At 43.2% G+C, this 21,017-nt stretch overlaps 1 protein-coding gene and 1 long non-coding RNA gene across 2 annotated transcripts in view; one reads left to right on the top strand and one right to left on the bottom strand.

The window, feature by feature from the left end:
• Nucleotides 1-1,279: 1,279 nt before the first annotated feature.
• Nucleotides 1,280-2,094, bottom strand: LOC103159314. Its single transcript, XR_003483041.1, has 2 exons — nt 1,876-2,094; nt 1,280-1,759 (listed from the first exon to the last, which is right to left on the bottom strand). It is a non-coding gene; the product is annotated as an uncharacterized LOC103159314 (long non-coding RNA).
• A 151-nt stretch (nt 2,095-2,245) lies between these two features.
• The window catches only part of Ptk2 (protein tyrosine kinase 2), a 194,446-nt gene continuing 175,674 nt past the window's right edge, over nt 2,246-21,017 (top strand). The window contains exons 1-2 of the mRNA XM_027403786.2: nt 2,246-2,366; nt 3,506-3,712. The gene's annotated coding sequence lies outside the window, so the exon portion shown is untranslated. The remainder of the gene's footprint in view (nt 2,367-3,505; nt 3,713-21,017) is intronic.

Genomic DNA, 21,017 nt, shown 5'->3' with positions numbered 1-21,017 from the left:
TTGTCAGGAAGCTAGCTGTGGCCCCTTTGGCAGGGTTAAGAGAACTGCATGGCCTGTACTTTGTACTATATCACCCATGATGCATCATATTGTTCAAAGCAAATGGTCAGATCTATTCAGATTCAAGGGATGAGAACTGGATTCTGCCTCTTCTTGGGAGGCCTGTCAAGGACTTGGTGCCCCCCCTTTTTTTCGAGACAGGGTTTCTCTGTGGCTTTGGAGCCTCTCCTGGAACTAGCTCTTGTAGACCAGGCTGGTCTCCAACTCACAGAGATCCACCTGCCTCTGCCTCCCAAGTGCTGGGACTAAAGGCATGCGCCACCAGCGCCTCACTTGGTGGCCCATTTTAGTCTATCACAGAGTGCTACCTGTCCTCACAGACATTTTTGATGCAAACCCTTTTGTGTCATCACTCTCTTCCAGTCTCTCCTACTCTTCCGATAATAATCTCTCATTTTACGTCACACAAAGCTTCAGTCACTCACTCAACAGATGTTTATTATGTGCCTGGGACTGCTGAGTGAACAAAACAAAGTCCATGTTCCATGAATCTAGTAGTTCAGAATAGAGGCAATCAAGAAACAGACAGGAGCAGTGTTGAGCTGGTGAGAACAACAGGAGCTTTGGAGACAACAGAGTAAGCAGTAGGGGAGCATGGATGGGAGGATGGTAGGGCAATGGGTGGCTCCTATTCCAAAGTGATCAGCTGACATTAGGGACAACTTAAATAGGGGTGAACAAGAGGTACAAGGACTCTGAGTTGATGCAGAGACACAATCCCTTATAATTTTAAACACCAGATAAATATCATAGGCTGGGTATAGTGACACAACCTGTAATCCCAGCACCAGGGAGATGTAAGTAAAAAGATTTGGTGTTCAAGGCCATCCTCAGCTACATAGGAAGTTTTAGTTCAGCCTGGGCTAAACGAGACCATGTCTCAAAAAATCCCAAACATTGGAGCTAGAGAGATAGCTCAGTGACTAAAGAGTATTCATTGTTTTTGCAGAGGACCTGGGTTCTGTTCCCAGCACCAACATGATGGCATATAACTATCCTTAATTTCACAAGAGTGACAATACCATCTTCTGACCTCTGTGTGCACCAGCAAGCGTGTGATACACACCTATATACATTCAGGCAAAACACTAATACACACACAATAATATAAATAAACCTGGATAAAAAAAAAGCAAACATAACCACACTACTAGCCCAAATCCAAGCTGAATGCACTTCATTAGGAAACAATAAAAAAGCCCTAAAATATGGCAAAATCTCGACAACCAAAAGTTTTATTATTATACCTGATTCTGTTATGAGTAAATTACAGCTCTTAGGAATGTAATGGTTGGCGGTTCTGTGTTCACCTTTCACTGCCTGTCTCACTTGTTTATTGGCTTGTGGTGAAGATAAAAATGACATCATTAAAAAGGAGAGTTCCCCGCTTCTGGTTTCTTTTCGTACCGCAAGGATGCCAGTGATTTTTTTTTTTTTTTTTTTTTTTTTTTTGAGAACACAAACCAGTCACCACTTCCTGCTTAAGACTCTCCATAGTGTCCCTGCGCAAAAAAACAAACTCAAGGCAACCAGGCACAGTTCACAAGGCCAGCGCCACCTGCTTGATTCAGGCTCTCACGTTTCCTGGTAGGTTCCGCGCTGGAGCAGGATCTTAACCCAGCAGACTGGCACAGTGGCTCTCTAGTTTGCGCCCTCTTGTCCACATAGTGTCCCAGGAAGACTTTCCCAGTCTTACGACCTATAGGGGACAGGGGAAGGGAGCAGCAGTGTGAGTGGCCTCAGGCGCTCTCCACAATCCTTCGGACTGCCTTATTCTCTGCCCCCAGGTTCCCCATCTACAGTAGGCTCATGAACCTCTCTCGGAGCGGTTCTGAAGGCTGGAGAAGGTCAGGGCGGCCGTGTGGGCTGCCGAGGAGCTCCGAGGACTATGTGGGACACGGGCCTGGCCCGCAGACCCAGCGGTGGCCACTCCGGCCCCTCGTCATCCCGGAACAGCGCTATCCGCGGACGTCGCCACGCCCGCACAGCTGGAATACACTTCAGCCGGAGCCGGGCGCGCCTGCCTCCTTTGCGCAGGCGCGGCCCGAACCGCGCCTGCGCAGAGCTCCGTGCCGAGGTGAGGCGCCGCGCGCCGCGAGATGTGGGCGCGCGCTCCTAGCCACGGCGCACGCGCGGGTCCGCGCCGACTCAGCACGGCCTGAGGGCGCGAGCCCGCCGCCACCGCTACCGCCGCCGGCCGGACCGCCGTGCGCTGGGCGTGCGCGTGGGAGAGAACGCGGCTGCTTGTGCCGGCGCCGCCCCGCTGCCGTCTGTTCGCCTCAGCCTCGCGCTCTCAGCCGCGGCCGGTGAGTGCGGGTCTCGGGCCACGGGTCGCGGTCGCTGAGGCGCGGCCTCAGGGCGGCGCGGGCCGCTGTGTTGGCTTCGGTGGACACGGCCCCCGCCGCGCCCTCGCCTCGCTCCTCGTATGGGTGGCCGGGCCCCGAGGGCTAAAGAGGCCGCGGGCTGGGGTGCAGGAGGCCGCGGGGTCCGGTACGGCGGGGCGGGCGCGGCGGGGACTCGGGAGGCCCGAAAGCCGAAAAACAAAGGGGGTGGCAGGCGGAGTGCGGGGCAGCCGCGGGGTGGCCGGCGCGTGGCTTCCAGGGCGATCGTACGAACCCCGGAGTCATTGTGCTGCCCAAGTTCCCTCCGCCCCCACCCAGCCCCTCCGCGGCGCACTGCCTGTCCCCGCCGGTCCTCGCCGGCTGCTTTTGTGGCACCGCTCTGAGGAGCGAGGGTGTCAGTGTGCGCGCACTTGTGTCGTTTAATTGTAGGGTTTTTGTAGAGAAACGCACTGAGGAGAAAGTTGCTTTTCTTTTTGAAAGCCATTTCAACAGTGCCTCATTCTTGCATAGTTAGACTGCAGCTGGGTGTTTGGCAGTGCGACTAAGATAATAGCAATACTGTAGTGATTATGGGGACTGGTTGAAATAGGTTGGAGCTGAAGGCACTGCAAGAGTTTGCCGGGCTGTTTTAAATCTTGACCAGCGCTGGCATTTCTATTAGAATGGAAGCTTTATCATGGTTGTGATAATAGGTTATTGCTGCTTCAAGTGAAATACCAGTGTCTCACTCGTGTGTGCGTGTGCGTGTGTGTCTGTGTGTCTGTCTGCCTGTCTGTTTATAAATCGAGGAATGAAATGTCTCTTTTGAAAAACAGGTCAATGAGCAGAGTGACCTGGGACAGAAATATATGGATGCAGACATGAAAAGAAATCATTACAATATTAACATGCTACATATTTTTGTGGAGGTACACTATAGATAATATTTCCACCCATGTGGTATTTAAACATGAATTTTTACTGGGGTTGGAATCCAGGCTTTCCCAGGTAGCTAGTGCTGGGCTACTAAGCCACGCCCCCAGCTCAAACAGTCCAAACTTTAAGGACAAGGACGAGGAGTCCCAGTATCATTTACAGTTGTTTTATATTTGTGACTGTTATAGGTGGGTCGATCCCTGGCCTTCTCTCTGAACACTTGAACTTATTAAAACGCTACAATAGTACTATTCCTGGAAAGAACGTTATTCGGGACATTGCCATTTAATCCAGTTTATTCGTGATCTACAGGAAAAGGTGGCTTGTGTCTGGGAGGGGCCCATAGCCACAGCTTTCAGTACAATGTGAATCATGCAAAGATGATTCCTGGACAGGTAAGTCCTTTTGGCTCAGAATGCATAGTGTGTGTCAAGAAGCGCTGGAGCAAATCCCTTAAAGTAGAGGGACCTACTGTTTTTGAGGCTGGCAGCCCACTAAACAAGGAAGTGTTGGGGGTGGAGTTCCAGCTGTAGCGGTGAAGAGTGGGAGGAGGCTGTAGCGAGGACACTGGGTATGTGAAGTAGTTTGGAGCTCTAAGCCTGTTGTTGGGAATTACATAATCGTCAGTCCTCAAAACCCTGTTCTGGAGCTGGTTAGATAACTCTTCTCACTAGGAAGTTAGAGAAATATCCAAAAGACAGTTGTGGCTGGGGTGTTAGTTCATTAGTTGTGTGCTGAGTGATAAGTGGCACTGTGGTCGCCTCCAAAAGACAATTGTGTTAAAGCTAGTTGCTTTAAAGATTATTGAGCCTGTGGAAGAAAGGATTTTATATTACAGTGCATAATACAGTAAAACTAATTCTGAAAACTCTCCTTTCTTGGGATGTTAATTTGAGTAAGAGAAGTAGAACATTTGTTCATAGGAATTTTTGCACTGAGCCCTTCTCCCTTATGGTGTCTTAATTTTGAAAGAATAATTAAAATTGAGTTACAAAAGATACGACTCAACATGTTAATATAGTATGCACATCTTTTTAGTTTGGATTAGACATTTTCAGTTTACATGAATTGTCATCCAAAAAATTTATGTGTGTATGATGTATGTGCAGGTTGGTGTGTACAGGTGTGGAAGTCAGGGGAACTTTGTGTAGTCACTTGCCTTCCACTTTTCTGTGGGTTCCAGAGATTGAAGTCAGATTGCCAGGCTTAAATACAGGCAAATGCCATTTCCTGTGGAGCCATCTCACCAGCCTATAGGTAAAGTTTTGCTGTATTAATATTTGAAGTAATTTTTGTGTTGGTAGTCATCACAGTTGGAGAAGCAGATAGGGAATGTGGCCCAGTGGTAGAGAGTGTTCATGAAGCTCTGGATTTGGTCTCCAGCACTGTAAATAATCAAAATACCCAGACAATTTTGGTTTTTGTGGACTTTGCTGTAAAGCTAGGTGTCTGCTGTTTTGAGCACATGTTTTCATTACCATTTCCCCATTAAGATTTCTTAAATTATCAGCAATAAATTGCTGCTGGGATCTTTGAGGACTTTTACTGATGCCTTTAGAATTTACCTACGATGAAAGAAATTTAAAAGGTGGGCAAATTAAGTGACAGTGGTGTGGTGGTAGTGATACACTGTAGGCTGCTTAAGAGTGTAGCTACTTGTCAGGTACTAAGTCTCATGACCCCAGCTGGGCTCCTCTGGTTCTGAGGCTCACTGGTCTCATGAGACTACATTGAGATGTGTTTGACCACTGTCTCTGAACTGCATTAATAATGGATATTTGATCTTTTTGTTTTGTTTTGTTTTTTTCGAGACAGGGTTTCTCTGTGTAGCTTTGGAGCATATCCTGGCACTCGCTCTGGAGACCAGGCTGGCCTCGAACTCACAGAGATCCGCCTGCCTCTGCCTCCTGAGTGCTGTGATTAAAGGCATGTGCTACCAACGCCCGGCTGATATTTGATCTTTTTTGGCTTTGTTTCTTTACTTCGTTTTGGCAGAAGTTTATTTTATATTGTGACTGTGAAAAGCAAAGCAGCCTTGTGCAGAAGAAATTAAATTATATATCCCAGTTTCTGGTACTAATTTCTAGGAATTGTGCTAGATTGCATTCACAACTCCTTAAAGTAGTTGCTGATTATAAAGCCTATAATCTGTAATATTTAAAAATTTTATTTGTACTGGGTTTTAGTATGGAAATACAGTGCAGAGAAGTCTGTGGTTCAGCTTTCAGTTTGAGTGGAATTTAGCTGATGCCCTGTGTTTAATTTGCCCGCACACTCTTGGAAGTGGGAAATAGAGTTTGCTGATGGAGCTGTAAGCCTGGAGAGCATCACTAGTTTTGCCCAGAGTTTATGGTCATGAAGATGTTTCCTTACCAGCCTTAAAGTTAATTAAAGTAGTTATATGCAGACCTCACAGATGTGTATTTCCCATTGCTGAAAAATTACTGCAATAGTACTTGTAATGTGATCTAGTAATAGGGGAGTGATCTTATCACTGGGCCCTCATGTGTGTCACTGCTTTCATGCAAAACCTCAGAGAGGATCAGGACTCTCAATTAGATTTGTTGCTCTTCCTTCCCAGTCCTGAGTAGGGGTTCTGCTTCAATCTTCTGTATCTATGAGAACGATTGGGTTTCAGGTGCTGTACCATCTTCAGTGTACGCAGAAGACCTGGAGGTTGAAGTTAGAGTAACTTGCTGGAGTTGCTTGGCCCATATGGATAAGACTCAGGGCCTTTGGGTCTGGACACAGCTTAACTAGTCTTCAGAATGTGAGTGATGGTATCTGGGAAGTTTAGATAACTAGGTTTTCCCTTCCTTCCTTCCTTCCTTCCTTCCTTCCTTCCTTCTTTCTTTCTTTCTTTCTTTCTTTTTCTTTTTTGGGTTTTTCGAGGCAGGGTTTCTCTGTGGCTTTGGAGGCTGTCCTGGAACTAGCTCTTGTAGACCAGGTTGGTCTCGAACTCACAGAGATCTGCCTACCTCTGCCTCCTGAGTGCTGGGATTAAAGGCATGCACCACCACATGACACTTTTTTCAGGACTTGAGCTTCTGACTTACACGGTGTAATATAGGTTAACCATTGACTCTATCAAAATTTTGGTTATTTGGAGTCAGTTAAGAATTAGTTAAATACAAATACATAAGAGTGGATTAGTGATTGTTGCTTCTTATTTGCTTTAGTGACTGACACAGCCTCAAGGCTTTTTGTGGGTGATTTTTCTTGGGTTATTATGAATAAGGGGAACAGTTTATGAAAAGCAAGGAAACTGTGTTTCTCTCAGAGACATGAGCCCTCTGTAGAACCCTAGGAAATTATAATTTCTAACACACTGTCCCTGTAAAGCAGTGGTTCTCAACCTTCCTAAAGCTGAGATCCTTTAATACAGTTCCTCATGTTGTGGTGACCCCCAACCATAAAACAGTTTCATTGCTACTTCATAACTGTAATTTTGCTACTGTTATGAATCATAATGTAAATATCTGCTATGCAGGTCCTTAAGGAGTCTCAACCTGCAGATTGATAGCTACTGCTATAAAGCTTTCTGAAGTGAATATACTCATTCTCTCCAATTTGGAATTTTCCATCCTGCTTTTAAGACATGCTCTCTTCATTTTGGGGTGTCACTGAACCAAAACCAAGCCTCAGAAGGACTTCAGAAGTTCTGCTTGTGGGTTGTCTATGTCTGGGGTCTCCTTTCTGCCACAGTTTTTGTTAAAATTCCTGTCATCTTGTGGCGTGGACTATAGGCACTGGCAGTTTCTTTCGTTCTTTCTTTCTTTCTTTCTTTTTTTTTTTTTTTTTTTTTTTTTTTTTTTTTTTTGACACAGGGTTTCTCTGTGGCTTTGGAGGCTGTCCTGGAACTAGCTCTTGTAGACCAGGCTGGTCTTGAACTCTTGAGATCTGCTTGCCTCTGCCTCCCGAGTGCTAGGATTAAAGGTGTTAGCCACTACCGCCCACCTTTTGTACACTTTTTCACGGGTTTGACATATCCTACAGCTGTGTAAAGGAATGTGGAAGTTACATACTGTACAAGTGTGTCTGTGACCTTGCTCACAGTCTTTCACTACATGGATGCTACCCGGGTGTAATGTTTTGAGTGACAAGTGACAGTACCCTCACAGGTAAGAGAAGCCATCATTTGGGTACAGAATCTGATCTAGAGGTTGTTGTTTGGTCTTTCTCAGTGAATGCCTCCCTCAGCATTGCTGTATCATGCAGAGGAAACTCACAGGTGAACACTCCAGCCCCTGCTAAGTCTTTCACTGTTTTCAAGTGGTGTATATAATAGAAATATTACCTTTATCTAGAACAGTGTTTTTCAACCTGGTCTCAAACCCCTTTGGGGGTTGGATGACCCTTTTGCAGGGGTCGAATATCAGATAGATATCCTGCATATCAGATATTTACATTATGATTCATAACAGTAGCAAAATTATAGTTATGAAGTAGCAATGAAAATAGTTTTGTAGTTTGGGGTCACCACAACATGAGAAACTTATGGGTTACAGCATTAGGAAGGTTGGAACAGTGACCTATAATCTTATATGACTGTGAAATAGCCTTTAAACTGCTTAAGCTTGCTGTCTGGGAACTCTGCTTTAGAGCAATTTGAAATACAGGTCATGATTTCAGATATGTGTGTGCTGATGAACTTGCTCTCCTCGTTTCAGGACTCTTGGCTGTTTGTACTGTTTTTTAGAATCTTGAGAATACCTCTCAACCATTTTTTATTTTTCATGTTTTACGCTTAGACTAGAGTCTTTTCAATCTTGGGTTGGAATTTCAGTGAACATTTTGCATTGAAGGAGAAGTTTGTGTGGCTCCTGGGTGTGTGTGGCTTTTGGAAAATAGGAGAAAGTGTACATGTTGGTACTTACAGCAAAGTTAAGTTCCCTGATGCTTTTGTTTTGGTCTGAAAAGTTGGATGGCATTTACTAGTATTAGAGTGATTGCCAAGTCTTTGCATGACTAATGAAGCAGTATTGTTTGATTTTAGGCCTAGCCTTGAATTCATATGTAAGCTTAATTAATCCATCCATTCGTTTTTTCCTCCTCTCTTCTCCCCTCTTTCCACTGTCCTTCCTCCCTTTCCTCCCCATCTCTCTTCCTGTCTTCCTCTATGTTGTCTATCTTCCCCATTCTCTGTGATGACGTTGCAGCTACACTTTAATTAGTGTATTTTCTTTTGCCTTTTGACCCCCACCTCACCCCACCTTTTTTTCTTTTTGTTTTAGATGAAAGACTAAATAAAAGTTAAAGAGATCTGCAAAGATGACAACAAATCATTTTCCTTTATCTGTATGCCCTATATAGTATTAAGTACATCTATGGAAGGGATTGTTGCAAGCTCAGTGTCAGGGACTCTGTTATCTTTAGTGTTCTTCAGTCCCCCAGAGCTTCCTCATGCTGCTATGGTGGTCGTTGGAAAAAGATGTGACACCAGGGACTTTGTCAGTGTGTTGGTACTTGGAGAATTAAGATAATAGAGCTCTAGAAAGTGTCTAAAAGATCATTTGTCAAGAGGGAGGTTTTTTTTTTTTTTTTTTTTTGAGTCTTATCAGAAAGACTTGAGGACTTTGTAGGGCTTTGTTATAAGGGACTTTTTAGAATATCAAGGTGGTTGCAGAGGTAGAACAGAAGCAGAGATAAACAGGAAATTGTCATACAATCCAAATTTAAACAATGGGTGGGATATGAAATGCCTTCCCCTCTTTCTCATCAACTCAGTGAAAGCAAAAACAACAGAAATGAGATGGCAAGAAACACCAGTGTAACAACCCCTTTCTGTCTAAATTGAGTGGAGTTGAAATTATAGTTTACAGTTAGTGGTACCCTGGGAATGTCCTCAGAATGCCTAGCGCAGAGAGCTTTTCAGTAACTCTGAGTTAGTGGCTATGTGCTTAAGTTCCTTTCTCCTGGTGGCCATTCTTTTCTCGTCTCTGCTCCTGGCTGGCCTCTCTTCTACAACCTTTCTGGTGGTTTCTGTAGTGTTACTGCTCTGGGGCTTTAAATGGTCTTTCCTTGTAATAATGAGGTTGTATATTATGTACTTACTGACTACTTGGCCCATATTTTCATTTGGTTCTTGTCTTTTTTTTTTTTTTAAAGATTTTATTTATTTATTATGTTGCAACATTCTGCTTCCATATATGTCTGCACCCCAGAAGAGGGCACCAGATCTCATAACGGATGATTGTGAGCCACCATGTGGTTGCTGGGAATTGAACTCAGGACCTCTGGAAGAGCAGTCGGTGCTCTTAACCTCTGAGCCATCTCTCCAGCCCATGGATCTTGTCTTTTTAAAAACTGACTTGGTGCTTCCTTTTTATATTCAGAATGTACATTCTTTGTTGGTTATTTTCACTGAGCCTTCTCTGCTGTTTTTGGTGAACTGAAGTTAGGTTTAATGGAGTCTAGTTTCTCAGCCTTTTCCTTTAGAGTTGGTGCTTTTGTGTCTTTCCCCATCTTGAGGTCATAAACAAAATTTTTACATCATAACAAGGTATAATTGTGCTTTTCACCTCTAACTTTATAATTCCTTTGGAATTGGTTTTGGTGTATAGTATAAAGAAGGGACCTAATTAATTTTCATCTTTCTGTTGTTTTGAGATGGTCTCATACTGTAGCCTAGGCAGGCATGGAAACACTGTAGCCAGGCATGCTTTTGATTCTGGCTTTTCTTCCATTCCCCTTTTTGGTCATTTCCCTTTTCTCACTCTCCTTTCTTTACCTTCTTCCCTCCCTTTCTTCCACTAAGCTGTATTCCTAGCCCTTCTTACTTATTTTGCATTTGCTCACAGTTACCCAGATTAGTCTCTAACTCAAAATCTTTCTGAATCTGAGTGCTGGACAACTCCCCTTCCCTCAATGCAACACCACCTAGATAATTAGCCCAGGATAGCCTATAACTCGTTACATAGGCCAGTTTTAGCCTCCTGCCTTTGCCTTGTGAGTGCTGGGATTACAGGTATGTGGTTTTTTTTTTTTATTTTTTATTGTTGTAAATAGTAAAGAATTGCTCAATTCTTGTTGACAAAATTTCCTTCATCTTCATAAGAGTTTTAGTTTTACATTTATGTCTAATTCATTTTGAGTTAATTAAAAAAAATTCTGTGTGAGAGCACATGTGTGCTATGGTGTGCATGTGGAGATCAGAGCACAACTGTGGAGTTGGGTCTCTCCTTTAACTGCATTCGGGGAGCTAACTCAGATTTTAAGTCTTGTATTTTAGTCATCTTGCCAGTGCCATTTTGAGTTAGTTTTTTGTTTAGCATATAAGTTAAGCTTCGGATCTAAATGGTTTCTAGGACACTTTCTTGAGACCCAGAAGTATGTCCAGTAGCAAACCAGTGTCAGTGTTTTGTTTTGAGACAGGGTCTCACTATGTAGCCCCTGGCAGGCCTGGAACTCACTAGGTAGCTAGTCTGGCCTCACACAGAGATCTGACTGCCTCTTTGTGCATTACCATGCTTGTCTAAGATGGTGTGTGTGATGTGAAAGATGTGAAACATTGTGTTCCAGATTAATTTCCCCTTAATGTCCCTGCCTTTGGGTGTACTTCTGAGTAGAGCTGTGTAGTGCTTTGGCTGGCAGGAAATGCATACCACCCACTTTGAGGGCCTGATGGAGGAAGAATGGAGTGATAGGAGAGAGCAAGAGCAGGCCTAGGTGTTGGTGCCTGTGTGCAGATTGGCAGAGGCAGCAGAAGCACAGATTTTATATTGACAGGAAAACTCAAGACCTCTGATGACATGCTTGGTATCTCCTGTTGCTGGGTGGGAAGTGTTAGGGATGTGTTGGATAACCTTTGTAACACATGTAGTTCCAGTTTTGTGATTATCCTCCAGTTGTTCAGGCTTGAGAACATACCTGAAACACTCCCCATTATCCCTTCTGCTTTGGGCGGGCAGTGCAATTTCCCATTTCAAGGAAGCCATTGTCTATTTGTCCTTCACTCTGAAAGAGGGTTCAAAAGCTGGGCTGTTTTAAGTTCTATATGGGAGAAGAGGTAAAGGTGAAGGGCAGAAGAAAAGCTGAGCTGCTTCTTAGGCAGCCCAGAGAATGGCTGTTGGCCCTGATCTGCCTTCAGGTTTGGAACCTCATCAAGCAGAAAGTAGGAGGCTGTGTATAAGGCTATACGTTTAAATTGGAGAAACACCTCAGATTGTACGAGTGCTATATTAGGATTTTCATATTTTAACGTGCATGCAGTATATTTCTTGGGAATCTTGTTTCACTTGAGGCTCCAATTTAGCCTGTTTGTGGAGGTCTCTGTCTCCTCCCTCCCTCCCTTCCTCCCTTCTTTCCTCCCTCCCTCCCTCCCTCCCTCCTCCCTCCCTCCCTCCTCCTCCTCCTCCTCCTCCTCCTCTTCCTCCTCCTTCTCCTCCTCCTCCTCCTCCTTCTTCAAAAAAGGGTTTCTCTGTTAACAGCTCTGGCTGTCCTGGAACTCTCTCTCTGTAGACTAGGCTGGCCTCAAACTCACAGAGATCCATCTGCCTCTGCCTCCTGAGTTCTGGGATTACAAACATGCGCCTATCACCACCACCACCACCCATCTGGCTTTTGTTTCTATAGCAGATTCTCCAATGATCTTTATTGCAGCTGTAGAAACAAATTTAGCTAGGAGATGCCAGAGCTATTGGCTTGTGGGCCCATCTTGTGAATAGCAAGGTTTTCCTTGAAAGTAAAGGTGGTGAGGGTACTCTGTTTGGAAGTGGAATAATCATTGAGGATTCTTTGGTAAAGGATGTAGTCTTAGGACCTTTGATCTTGGGCTCAGTTGTTTGTTTTTCTCATTAGCATTTCCTTGTTAGTTAAATGGGCCAAATAATAGAGCCCTAGGCTATTTGTTGAGAGAATTAAATGATAAAGTCTGTCTCATACTCCAAGATGGTGTAGTGCTTAGCCTAATTAAATGTTTTTCAAAAGATAACAGTTATTAAAAGTAAACATTTACCTTAAAAGTTTGTCAGTTTTCAAAGTGCTCAATCAATCTGTGCATCTTTGCTCAGTTTGTTAAATTGCAGCCCAAAGGGAATGGGATATTTACATTCTTCCAGGTTAGCCTGGGATACATGAGACCTGGACTTAAAACCGACACCTCCCCGTAGTACTCCACAAAGACCCCAGAATATCCTAACATACTTTCTCTGCTTTCATCACCTTCAGCTGTCATCCCTATTTACTGTTTAATATTGCTGATTCTTTGTTGATTCTGTTTTATACTTAGATATAACAGAGGAACTTGTTTTGGGAGCATATATGCCGTGACATTGGTGCTCCTGTTCAAATGAGGTATAATTCATGACATCTTTCTTTAGAAAGCAGAGGGAAAGAATTGAACCACTGAATACCCAGGGCCTAGCACTGTAATCAAGGCAGTAGGTCTCTAAATAGATTTGGAGCTTTAGCTAGGACCTTCTTTGGTGCCCATCCCTTCCCTGCTGTCAGTTGCAGGAGTGTCCAGGGACCTACCTAGCTCCATGCTGACTGCTTAGTGGTCTAGTAGTTCTTTCTGGGATCTGCATTTAGGTAAAACTGCTCTTTTGACTGGCGCAGGCAGAGAATTTCAGGATGAGTCAGTACCAGATAGAGTTGGAGTTTATTAAGAAACAGTCTTCACATATATGGAGGCCGATAGACCCAAGTGTGAGTGTGGGGTTCTCAAGAGAGCTGCCCCTACTATTGTAATAGCCATACTGTGAATTTTAGTGACATTTGAAGTTACATTGTTTAAAGAATTTCTAAAATGCCTCTTTTTTTCAGTGAAATTGTAGAGCTGTTTAAGGTGCAATGGGTGGGAATGTGATGAGAAGGTCAACATTGGGTCAAGAGGGAGTTGAAATGCTTCTACTCTAGGTGGTGACATTTATAGTCTCGGTCAGATTCTCAGATAACTAATTTAAGACTACTGTTGGGAAAGCAATAAGGCCCCATATACTCAGGCTGTAAGCATGGTTCAATGCCATTTTAACATTTTTCCTTGAAATATCTCTGTATAAAAGGAGTATTATCCCGGTGTAAGGAGGTGGTTTTTTTTTTTTTTTTTGGATAAGGCACCATGTAGCTCAGGTTGACCTAAAACTGATTGACATTCTTCTGCTTCCCAAGCATGTGGCTGCTATACTGGGCTTTATCTGAGCAATCTGTATGTGAAATTGTGACTCTGAGCAGACAAGATACTTCAGCAGACGCTGAGGGTGGGCCTGTTGATATCCTGCTTTATGCTGACCCCGCCCCTTGACAGCTAGCTACAGCGTGCCATTACATGAGACTCTGTCTGCATATGCAGGTTTTCCCTTTTAAATAAGCGCTTCCGCTTGTTCTCTTTCCATTTCCGCTCCCAGTCAGTCAACACTAACTCTTCCCTTTGCTCTCTTTCCCAATAAACTCCACATGGGTTTTGTTGAGTTTTGTGGTTCATGTTTCATAGCCTGGAGCTGCAGCAAACAACAGGGATGCCTTTCCTTGGCTATTTCCCCTGTCTTTCTATCTTCACCCCTCCATATTTGATTAAAGCTAAACCAGTTTGGCTGAGTGTGGTGCTGGTGAATACCATTAATCCCAGTACTTGGAAGACAAAAGTAGTGATTTCTGTGCATTTAAAGCTGGTCAGAGCATTTCCAGGACAGTTGGGGCTATATAGCCAGACTCTGTTTTAAAATCTAAAAGCCAAAAACCAAACACCACTACCAAAAGCCAGGTTTGGTTCTCAGTACCCACATGTTGGCTTAAAATGGTCAAAAACTTCAGTTTCTAGGGATCTGATGCCCTCTTCTGGCTTTCTCAGGCAACTGGCGCTTACATGCTATACATGCATATATGCAGGCTAAACACTTATATACATAAAATAAAATAAATTTTTCTTGTCTTTTTTTTTTTTTTTTTTTTTTTTTTTTGAGAAAGGGCCTCACTATGTAATCAGGCTGGCCTTGAGCACATAGATCTCCACCCGCCTCTGCCCTTTGAGTGCTAGGATTAATGGCTTTTGCCTCTACACCCGGCTCTAAAAAAACCAAATCTTTTAAAAGAAAAAAAGCTTTTGAGAACTTAGAGGAAGGAAGATGTGTTAGCTTAAAGCCCCACTTATGCTGTAGGTTAATAGACTGCTTGCATGAAGGCCACACAAAGAGTATTTCAGGCTTTTCAGATCATAGACTACCTGCATCACCACTGCCTAGCTTTTGTAGTGCAGAAGGGTGCTAGTAAAGGAATGAGCTGATTGTGAACAACCAGACTTTATTCCTGGACTCTGAAATGTAAATTTCATGTAATTCTCACATGAATAACACACTTATCATTCCTTACCCTTGTAAAAATCTAATATGGCTTGTACAGAGTCAAGTGAGGCCAGGTTGGCCTGCAGGTGGTGGTTTACTACTCTGGAATGGATAGCAACTCATGTGCAAATCTGCTTGAGTTGTTTTATGTTAATAGAAGTTTTCTTATATTTTTTAGTCTGCCCCTGAAAATGTGTGATTTTTCCTGGCTGAAACTGAGGTGTTAATGTGCACTGTTGGCTTTTGGACTCTAGTCTACCTGCACTGAAGCTCAAAAGTTGATTCCCTCAGTTGGCATTATGTCAGCTTAGCTGGCATGTGAGGGTCATGCTGTGGCTGCAGCTGCCTGCCTTTCAGTGGCATTTGTTAATTAAGCTGTTTAATCTCTGTTGATTTCTCAAGGACTGACACTTACAAAAAAAGAAAAGAAATAAAATATTTAGTTTGTAGTTATTCTTGAGCTATAGTCTAGTTGTGTTTTGGATGTCTACCCCCCCCCAGACGTAACATTAACTTGAAAATTTTAAGTAATGTTAGAAATTAAATTCCTCCCCACTCCTATGTCAGACAATAGTAATTGAAGACATCATGGTATTGCAGTTTGTAGAGAGAGGAAGATCTATACACAGTCAAAAGTCTCAGCAAGGGATGGCCTAGATCAGCTTGGCTCTGGAGCTGTCTGTAGGAGATTGTCTTGGTTGGATTGATGTGGTAAGACCCATCCTGCTGTGAGTGGCACCATTGCCTGGGCTGAGTCCTGGTCTAGATTAAGAGTGGAGAAAGTAAGCTGAGCACTGAGCACACATGCATTCTTGGTTGTTCTTTCTTGTCTTTTTGGGTATGACTAGCTACTTCAGTTCCTGCTTTGGCTTCCTGACTTCTAAACTGTCACCTGGAATTACAAGATTAATGTACCAGGAGAAACATTTCTTGCTTTCTTGAGACAAGATCTCACTCTGTAGTTTAAGCTGTCCTCAAATTACATAGCTGAGGCCTGTCCTAATTCCTGATCCTACTGTTTCCACCTCCAAAGTACAGAGGTCACACATGTTAGCCATCACTCCTGGCCAGAAAAAGTGTTTCTGAGAACTATAGACTTGAGTTTAAGTATTACATCTAAGCACCTTTTAGTTTGCTTTTTTGAGACACTTTCTTTGTGTAACCTCCCTGACTGTCCTGGAACTAACTCTGTAGACCAGGGTGGCCTCGAATTTGAGATCTGCCTGCCTCTTTTTTTTTAAACACTATTGCCCTGGACCCTGACTTTTGGTAAGTTAATTTGGTTTCTGTTTATCACAGGATGGCCTTTTCTGTACAGTATTTATGATGTCAGCTTTTGAAGTTACTGGGTAGTTACTATATGAAGTGGTATATAAATGAAGTTAGTGTCTTTCCCACGTTCTGTTAGTATTTTATTGCTAAAGATTCATTCTTTTCCCTTGTGGGCTTTACTAGCTTGTTCTTGAGGTGATTCATTAGTAATTCATTTGCTGAATGTTGTTAAAGGTGGTTTTGTGCCTGCAACAGGAGTTGTCCTGAAGGCATATTTGTGAGGAGTGAGACCGGCACAGCTTAGTGACCAGTGTGCCATGCTTTGCTGTGTGATGTGTGCAGTGGCCTTGTCCCAGCAGCATGCTCAGACAACCTATAGGTGGTGCCTGAGCTCAAGGCTTGGCAGATACTCAGTCTTTGTTTGGCAGCATATGGCCTATCACACACTCTTTTTTTTTTTTTTTTTTTGGTTTTTTTCGAGACAGGGTTTTTCTGTGGCTTTGGAAGCTGTCCTGGAACTAACTCTTGTAGACCAGGCTGGCCTTTCCTGAGTGCTGGGATTAAAGGTGTGTGCCACCAACGCCTGGCTGAAAAACCTTTTAAATCTGAAAAATGCTTAGCCCAGGAATGAGCAGGCTGAAATGGGGAAATCAGTCCCCTGAAAAGGGGAGTTGAGAAAGGAAATTCTGCTTACATACAAAGGCATGGGGGTGTGAGAAGATGGGTGTTGGTGGACTGAAAGTTTTGTTATGTCTGGAGTACTACAGGTTGGGTTACATTGAGAAGCTTCTATCGGACAGTATTAGAGCAGTTTGTACTTGATTCTGATAGGAACTTTGGGTTCCAGGGTGACAGGAACAGTTTTATATGTCAGGATGGTCCCACTGGAGCCATAACGCTTATAAGGAAGTTGCCACAGTCATTTACCTGAGAAGGGGAAGGACCCATACTTTATCATCATCTTCATAGAGTAAATAGCTACTTTGCTGTGGTTTAGCTAGCAAGACATAGGGGGCAAAGTTCAGAGCTCTGATATGTTCTTGTAGCCTTGTAATTATGTTGTGCAGAAAAAAGGCCTTAATTGGGAGACAGTGGAGGATTGATTTTGAATCTTGTTTGTGTAAGCTCTGTCCATGAAAAGAAAGTCAAGGTTTCAAGGATCCAGGGGAAAGCAGGGCAGCTCCCTGGTTCCCTCTTTGATAACTAGCTCATGAAGTTCTCTGGCTCCTTTCCTTCCCCTCTGGAGTGAAACTGAACTGTTGCCTTGAGGCAGGCATGCTCTCTCCCAGCACCATAGACCCCTGAAACTGTAAGGACAATTGTATATGGATGAATGGGTTCCTGTACCTCAAGATTCATTAGTTGAGAGGCCAGAGAAGAGATGTAACCTTCCTTGATGTTAGGCTGTACTTACCTGACAAACTGAAATGATGTCCTTGAGGAAAGACTAGTTTTACCTTTAAAATAGCAGTTCAAGCTGTCAGGTATACTCATAACACACCAACTGTGTCCAAAGTTGAATGTATCAATCAGCAATTAACACAAAATTCTTTTTAATTCCTTGGGCCCCTACCCTTAAAGGTAAAAGGACACAACTTAGGTGTCTCATAGGCCAAGCCAGCTTTTGGGACTTTGATTGGCTGAGATGTCTTCAGCATGTTGTTGAACATTTGACAAAGCTAAAGGTTATATAATGTAAAGACTAGTCTAAAATTTTACATGGCTGTGAGCTAGTGTCTTTTGGAGTGCTGTGTTGGGTTCTTGGATTAGATAGAAGTATATACCAGTGAGATGTAAAACAGCACATTTGTGATGTCCTGGTGAGCCCCTAGATTAGAGCAGGGCAGTGGGGCAGTTGGTGACTTATTGTTAAAAGCTGTTTCAGTCAGTGGATTGGAACACAGATCATAGCCATCCCTGCAGAGATGTGAGATACCAGTCCTTCCTGGGGTAGAATTTAGTGAGGAGAGATTAGAGATGGACTATCTCAGACTGTCTTCTGTTAGGGACAACAAATCATGTGTGGCAAAGGTAGAAAAAAATGATTGAATGTTGTAATGACATAGAAGTCACAGCAGACCTTTATGGTTACAGATGTCATTCTTAGATTTTAGGCCTAGACATAGTTGTGACTTAATGTTAGCAAAAAATTGACAATCCACGTTGCTTAATCTGGTGGAAAATTAATTTGCATTTTGCTTTCTATTTGGAAGTAGCATTAGTTGTACAGGAATGAATACACTTCAGCCAGGTGGCAGAAGTGACTTAGTGTAAATTATTGTTTATGTGGAAATTGTTTTTTGATGGTTCATGATTGATTCTGCGTTTGGCAAAGAGTTGGTATCTTTGATTCCATCTGTTCTAGGACTCTGCTTTTTTGCCAGAATATAGGAAAGCATTCATACTTTTCCAGTTTTATTTTGCTCCCCAGTATCCTTATTGCTGTAAGTAGTCTAGAATTGTGATGATAGATTTAAAGTCCCAGAGCTCTTTTTTGTGACTTAAGGTGGTAACCAGAGAGGGCAATGTGAATTAGGGGGAAATTGCTCAAATAATCTTGATTGTTGATTCACAGTTCAGCCAGAGCCTGCTAGTGTTGGGTGGGTATGCCACAGTTTGTGAAACATGCTTTCCTGTAAATGGCACAGAGGAGATTGGAGCCACTGTTACTGTTGGCGATGGCCAGAAGGAGACATTATGAGTCTGTTGCTGAACTCTTTGCTCTGGTTCCTGGTACTGATTTCCACATTATCTTGAAGACATGAGGATTGAAAAGACATTCATACATTCTCTATTGTTTTGTCTTTGTTTGTGCACGTTTGTGGGCATGTGCTATGGTGTACATGTGACTTTCAAAGGACAACTTTATGGAGTTAACTCTTCCCACCTTTATGTGGATTTCAAGAATTGAACTCAGGTCCCCAGGCTTGTGCCTTTATTTGTTTGATCCAACTTTCTGATACCAATTCCTTTTTTAAAAATAACTAAAATACTGCCTGTTCTGATCCACTTACCTATCAGGTTTAAAGGATTTTCATGAAGGGCTCTAGTGCTAGAAGTTGTCGGTTATTGAGTAAGAACAGCTTCTTGCCTTCTCCAGGCCTATGAGTGTAGTGTACTTGATACTCACTGTTGGGAGAAGGAACAGCAGTGTATACACTACAGCCAACCTGAGTTTGTTACATTTCACTCTCACTGTAGTATCAAGTCCTCTGTATTGCATTTTATTTTTACGCATTTTGACTTTGTTATTGTTTGAGACAGGGTCTCACTGTGATTAACCTGGAACTCATAGAGACCCACCTGACTCTTCCTTTTGAGTACTGGGACTAAAGGCATGCGTCACAATGCCTAGCTGTTTGTTTTGTTTTGTTTTTGAGACAGTTCTCTCACTCTGTATCAATGCTAGCTTCCAACACATGTAATCTGTTTGAGCTTCCTGAGTGCTGGGTATGCACCACTCTTTCTAGTGTATGGTTTTAAATGATCATCCCTGCAGTGGGATAAATACTGCTCTAGTGCTATGCATTGTAAAAGTTGGAGGTCCCTCAAATCACCACAGATTCACTTATTTGCAAGAACTATTAACAAAGCTTAAAAAAAAAAAAACTATTGTCCTTAGAGTTTTGTTATGATAAATCTTTCTGCCAAAAGCCAACCGAGCCCTACTGCCATATGGGCGCCTTCTGCCAGCTGCCCGAGTTCTGCCCGCCGAATTAGGGCCCCAAATAATACACAGAGACCTATATTAGGTACAAATGCTGCTTGGCCAAAGACTAGGATTTCTCATCTGCTAGCTCAGTCTTAATTACCATAAATATATGTTTTATAAGACTTATCTTATAGAGGATGCCTTCCAATGGCGCCCTCTCTTGCCGGTGGATCACATGGTGACTCCAGAGCAGATACCAGTAGGAAGAGAGAAGGGGCCCACTTCCTTCTTGCCCTTGTTTATTTGCCCTTGTTTAGTCTCCCTGCTATGTCACTTCCTGCTAGGATCACCACATTTTTTTTTTTTTTTTTTGGTTTTTCGGGACAGGGTTTCTCTGTGTAGCTTTGGAGCCTATCCTGTCACTTGCTCTGGAGACCAGGTTGGCCTCTAACTCACAGAGATCTGCTTGCCTCTGCCTCCCGAGTGCTGGGATTAAAGGGGATCACCACTTCTTTACTGCATTTCCCAGAATCCTCCTTGACTCCTAGTCCTGCCTAACTTGCTGCCTCATTGGCCAAACAGTACTTTATTTATCAAACAGTAAGACAAACACATACACAGAAGCACTTTCCCCCATCAGAGTTTCAAAACATGAGACTTGACTGTGTACCCTGCTTAGAGGGCACCAGGGTTACTGTTTATTATGCCATTTATTATAGTAAAAGGGTTACAGACCTAAAATCAGGAATAGAAAGCATACAGGGAGAGTCCAGGAAGAGACCTGTGTGAGCTCTTCCTGCCCTCTTAATGGGTTATATGGTCATCACTTGTTCACTCACACCAGTATGTGGCAGCACACATGGAATTGCCTACCTTAGAAGCTCACCTGAGATATGTTGCCCAGGGTTTCTGTTAATGGGAGAGGGGGGTCATAAAAGCAAGTCTGGCACTAGCATGGCTTAGCCTTTCAGAGAGCAGGTCTGGAACCCTGCTCTTCAAAAGGTCCTCAGGTAATCAGATACAATGTTTATTTATTTTTTAATTTAAGTTTTGTGGGTTTTGACAAATGCATAGTATCACATACCTTGCTGTTGAGTCCTGCAAGATCATTCCATGGCTTTACAGAGTTCTTTGCCCATTGATCTTTCCCATATCAGGCCTGGACACTATCTCCCTCACCTTGTCTTTTCCACAATGCAGTGGAATTAGAAACACTATAGCTTTTGCAAACTGGTTTCTTCACTTATCAATATGCATTTGAGGCTCCTCCATGCAGCCTTCTCCATTTTTAGCCCTCAGTGACTTAGAACTCATAGAGATCTTTAATCCCAGCACTCGGGAGGCAGAGACAGAGGCAGGCGGATCTCTGTGAGTTCAAGACCAGCCTGGTCTACAAGAGTTAGTTCCAGGACAGCCTCCAAAGCCACAGAGAAACCCTGTCTCGAACCCCCTCCTCCAAATAAAACAAAAACAAAACCCAACAACAACAACAAAGAA

This window comes from Cricetulus griseus, chromosome 2 (genome assembly GCF_003668045.3).
Source record: "Cricetulus griseus strain 17A/GY chromosome 2, alternate assembly CriGri-PICRH-1.0, whole genome shotgun sequence".
Classification (NCBI taxonomy): domain Eukaryota; kingdom Metazoa; phylum Chordata; class Mammalia; order Rodentia; family Cricetidae; genus Cricetulus; species Cricetulus griseus.
This window is presented reverse-complemented; position numbering and strand designations above follow the sequence as displayed.